Below are 5,400 nucleotides of genomic sequence, written 5' to 3' on the forward strand. Positions count from 1 at the left end.
TCTGACACTCTACTCTCTGTGTGGCGATAATACAGTGCACAAGAGCTTGGGACGAACGATCGCGCACGGCCAGAGCCGGCTGTGAAGTCCGCTAGTATCGAATAATCGTTCTCCGTGCACAATTGGAAATGTGTTTCGAGAGGACCGGCTGCGTAGCTCGCGTAAAGCTGTGTGCGATTCTGACACTCTACTCTCTGTGTGGCGATAATACAGTGCACAAGAGCTTGGGACGAACGATCGCGCACGGCCAGAGCCGGCTGTGAAGTCCGCTAGTTATCGAGTTCATTCTCCAATAAGAGAGAGGAGGAGGAGAAGTGTCGGGATCCAGTATCGGGTTGTCTATGATCCCCGTCGTTTTCTGAATTCTCCTCCTGTGTTTTCCACTTTAAAGGTTTTTCAATGTATTTTCCGCCCGGCCGTCGGATACGTGTGCGCATTGCAATCGCGTACTCGCGACGGTTTCCGTTTCTACGGACGATCGTGTGTCGTCCTTAAAAACGACGCCTGAATCTCCTTCGCGCGCTGGTTGGAGCTTTCAGGTATCGGCGTTCTTATGAACCGCAGAACAAGAGACATAATTATATATTGATTATAAATCAAATTATACGATTACCCTGAACGGTGGATCACTTGGCTCGTGGGTCGATGAAGAACGCAGCTAATTGCGCGTCAACGTGTGAACTGCAGGACACATGAACATCGACATTTCGAACGCACATTGCGGTCCACGGATACAATTCCTGGACCACGCCTGGCTGAGGGTCGTTTACGTAACCAAATACTGCTTGCGTTGCTCTTGTAAGTCCCCGCCGTCGCTTACCTCTCCATGTCGAATTTTGTGGAGGGCGCAAAGAGCGTTTCTGAGTCGGGTTGCAAAGATGCTACGTACGAGCGAACGATGGACGTTTCGTCGGCGTTTGACGCGGTTCTGTGAAAATTGCAAATTTTACATTGCGTCTAACGGTTTCGTGAGAAGAAGGAAATAGGAATGGGTATCGCATTCGGACTTGCGTGAGTGTTTTGCGGCGTCGTGAGTCGTATTTTCAATACGACCGCCCGTGAACACCGCTCCGACGATCGAAATCTCTCTCTCCTCTCTCTCTGGAACGATTCGCATTGCGGAAGAAGCGTTTCACTCTCGAACATTTTACGCGCTCCCGACGTCGTCTGAAATGATGCGTATACGAAAGGTATAAGAGTCTCAAGAGACTACAGTGAATGGACACAAATAAAGAAAGAGATACCGGACACCCGTGTAAAATCTGTGTGCGCAACTGTGGCGTGCAACGTAAGCCCCAGGGAGATGATATATAAAATAAAATACGTCTGTGCGTGGATGTGTCTCTCTACACATAATTGCGGCGGAGGGTCGTCGTTGCCAGCGACTTCGACAAACATATTCTTAGAGTTCGCGAGACAGTGGTCTCTCGTTCTACGAACGCTTTGATGACTGATGGACATAGCAACATTTGGCATTGTGCGGGATGCGCACGCGTACTTGTATCGGGTCGAATAATTTCCCCGTCGTCGCGTGTCCTCGCTAATCCGTTGCGGATTCCATCGCCACGTTCGTTGAATTGAATGACGACCGAGATCTCGTGTCTCTTTGGTTTGATCGATGATATCGCGTCGTGCAGCGTTTCTGTACCCCCGTGTGTCTAGTGTAGTAGAGAAACCCCACCGGGTGTTGAAAATATATATATATATATACTCCTCTATGGAGTGGCTTTCGAACATCGTTGTCACCACAACGTGTTGTCACGCAGAGCACGAGAAGGTGAAGGTGAAAACAAACCTTTGTCGGTCGCCCCATGTCTTTTTTTCTTCATTGTCGATCGCGAGACCGCGCGATCTGTCGGTCGTCCAGTCCCCGGAAGTTCTTTTCGACGGACGTTAAAGTTAACCGGCCGATCGTCTAGCGAGAGTTTCCGATCGACGAACAAAATGAAGAAATCTCTATATATACATTATATAGAGAAAAGAAGACACTTTGGTGTGGCGCATAAGATATATGGTTTTGTTTTTTTTTTTTTTTTTTTGTGCTCCTCTGTACGTTCTCGCGTACTTTTAATGCTTTCGGTGAAATATACGAAACATTTTTTTTTCACGTTTGACGACCTCAGAGTAGGCGAGATTACCCGCTGAATTTAAGCATATTACTAAGCGGAGGAAAAGAAACTAACAAGGATTTCCTTAGTAGCGGCGAGCGAACAGGAATGAGCCCAGCACTGAATCCCGCGGTTCCGCCGTTGGGAAATGTAGTGTTTAGGAGGGTCCATTTATCCCGTGACGTCGAACCGCGTCCAAGTCCATCTTGAATGGGGCCATTTACCCGTAGAGGGTGCCAGGCCCGTAGCGACCGGTACGCGTTTCGGGAGGACCTCTCCTTAGAGTCGGGTTGCTTGAGAGTGCAGCCCTAAGTGGGTGGTAAACTCCATCTAAGGCTAAATATGACCACGAGACCGATAGCGAACAAGTACCGTGAGGGAAAGTTGAAAAGAACTTTGAAGAGAGAGTTCAAGAGTACGTGAAACCGTTCAGGGGTAAACCTGAGAAACCCAAAAGATCGAATGGGGAGATTCATCGTCGACGAGGCTGGCTTCCGTTGGTGCGCAGATACCCCGTATGGGCCTTCGTGGTTTCCAGTGCGAGGGTACACCATCTTCGGCAAATGTTCCGGTCGCGTAGTCGTGCACTTCTCCCTTAGTAGAACGTCGCGACCCGTTGCGTGTCGGTCTACGGCCCGAGTTGTTGCCTGTCGTGTCGCTACGTGCGCACACGACAGACGCTCGATCGCCTGGCCGGCTGCGTGACGGTACTCTGACGGTATCGGGCCGCAACCAATCCATTCTCGAATGTGTGTGCGTCAGGCCCGCCGCAAGCTCGGTTAGTTTTACCCGAAGGTACGGACCTGGTGCCGGCTTCGGGCCTAACCAGCTGTTAGCAGGCGGTGTCCTCGGACTGGCCAAGCTTCGAATTACCGGTCAGCGACGCTACTGCTTTGGGTACTCTCAGGACCCGTCTTGAAACACGGACCAAGGAGTCTAACATGTGCGCGAGTCATTGGGACATGTAAACCTAAAGGCGCAATGAAAGTGAAGGTCGTACCTTTGCGTCGACCAAGGGAGGATGGGCCGCGTTACGATGCGGCCTCGCACTCCCGGGGCGTCTCGTTCTCATTGCGAGGAGAGGCGCACCCAGAGCGTACACGTTGGGACCCGAAAGATGGTGAACTATGCCTGGTCAGGACGAAGTCAGGGGAAACCCTGATGGAGGTCCGTAGCGATTCTGACGTGCAAATCGATCGTCGGAACTGGGTATAGGGGCGAAAGACTAATCGAACCATCTAGTAGCTGGTTCCCTCCGAAGTTTCCCTCAGGATAGCTGGCACTCGCTCGTTCTCTTTGGTGAACGTGTGCGAGTCTCATCTGGTAAAGCGAATGATTAGAGGCCTTGGGGCCGAAACGACCTCAACCTATTCTCAAACTTTAAATGGGTGAGATCTCTGGCTTGCTTGGATCAATGAAGCCACGAGATATTATTTGGATCAGAGTGCCAAGTGGGCCAATTTTGGTAAGCAGAACTGGCGCTGTGGGATGAACCAAACGCAGAGTTAAGGCGCCTAAGTCGACGCTTATGGGATACCATGAAAGGCGTTGGTTGCTTAAGACAGCAGGACGGTGGCCATGGAAGTCGGAATCCGCTAAGGAGTGTGTAACAACTCACCTGCCGAAGCAACTAGCCCTGAAAATGGATGGCGCTGAAGCGTCGCGCCTATACTCCGCCGTCAGCGGCAAGTGGGGTTGGACGTTTGCGCTGCTGCGTAAACGTCCTCCATGAAGCTCTGACGAGTAGGAGGGTCGCGGCGGTGTGCGCAGAAGGGTCTGGGCGTGAGCCTGCCTGGAGCCGCCGTCGGTGCAGATCTTGGTGGTAGTAGCAAATACTCCAGCGAGGCCCTGGAGGACTGACGTGGAGAAGGGTTTCGTGTGAACAGCCGTTGCACACGAGTCAGTCGATCCTAAGCCCTAAGAGAAATCCTATGTAGATGAGGTGTCCTAAGAGCAAATGTACAAACACAAAACACACACCCATCGGGCGAAAGGGAATCCGGTTTCTATTCCGGAACCCGGCAGCGGAACCGCATACCATTCGGGCCCTCGTAAGAGTGTTCGTCGGGGTAACCCAAAATGACCTGGAGACGCCGTCGGGAGATCCGGGGAGAGTTTTCTTTTCTGTATAAGCGTTCGAGTTCCCTGGAAACCTCTAGCAGGGAGATAGGGTTTGGAACGCGAAGAGCACCGCAGTTGCGGCGGTGTCCGGATCTTCCCCTCGGACCTTGAAAATCCAGGAGAGGGCCACGTGGAGGTGTCGCGCCGGTTCGTACCCATATCCGCAGCAGGTCTCCAAGGTAAAGAGCCTCTAGTCGATAGATTAATGTAGGTAAGGGAAGTCGGCAAATTGGATCCGTAACTTCGGAATAAGGATTGGCTCTGAGGAGCGGGGCGTGTCGGGCTTGGTCGGGAAGCGGGTCTGGCTGACGTGCCGGGCCTGGGCGAGGTGAACACATTATTGCGAATCCGAGCTCGGTCCCGTGCCTTGGCCTCCCGCGGATCTTCCTTGCTGCGAGGCTTCCGTCTTGAACGGTCGTCCTCTTCGGCCGCCATTCAACGCTCAGCTCAGAACTGGCACGGACTAGGGGAATCCGACTGTCTAATTAAAACAAAGCATTGCGATGGCCCCCACGGGTGTTGACGCAATGTGATTTCTGCCCAGTGCTCTGAATGTCAACGTGAAGAAATTCAAAAAAGCGCGGGTAAACGGCGGGAGTAACTATGACTCTCTTAAGGTAGCCAAATGCCTCGTCATCTAATTAGTGACGCGCATGAATGGATTAACGAGATTCCCTCTGTCCCTATCTACTTTCTAGCGAAACCACTGCCAAGGGAACGGGCTTGGAAAAATTAGCGGGGAAAGAAGACCCTGTTGAGCTTGACTCTAGTCTGGCATTGTAAGGAGACATGAGAGGTGTAGCATAAGTGGGAGATGGTAACATCGCCGGTGAAATACCACTACTTTCATCGTTTCTTTACTTACTCGGTTGGGCGGAGCGCGTGCACCGAGGTCTTATGACCCGGTTGTCACGGTGTTCTAGAGCCAAGCGTGTAAGAGTGGCGTGAGGCTTAACGGCTGATCGCCGACAATACTCCCGCGTGATCCGATTCGAGGACACTGCCAGGCGGGGAGTTTGACTGGGGCGGTACATCTGTCAAAGAATAACGCAGGTGTCCTAAGGCCAGCTCAGCGAGGACAGAAACCTCGCGTAGAGCAAAAGGGCAAAAGCTGGCTTGATCTCGATGTTCAGTACGCATAGAGACTGCGAAAGCACGGCCTATCGATCCT

General features: G+C 52.1%; 1 non-coding gene and 1 pseudogene across 1 annotated transcript; both read left to right on the forward strand.

The window, feature by feature from the left end:
- The first annotated feature begins 610 nt into the window (after positions 1-610).
- LOC143364778 (5.8S ribosomal RNA) lies at positions 611-765 on the forward strand. The gene has a single exon (XR_013084291.1). It is a non-coding gene; the product is annotated as a 5.8S ribosomal RNA (ribosomal RNA).
- Positions 766-2,114: 1,349 nt separating this feature from the next.
- Positions 2,115-5,400, forward strand: LOC143364777 (large subunit ribosomal RNA; annotated as a pseudogene; the record flags this gene model as incomplete).

Source organism: Halictus rubicundus, unplaced genomic scaffold (assembly GCF_050948215.1).
Source record: "Halictus rubicundus isolate RS-2024b unplaced genomic scaffold, iyHalRubi1_principal scaffold0976, whole genome shotgun sequence".
NCBI classification, from domain to species: Eukaryota; Metazoa; Arthropoda; class Insecta; order Hymenoptera; family Halictidae; genus Halictus; species Halictus rubicundus.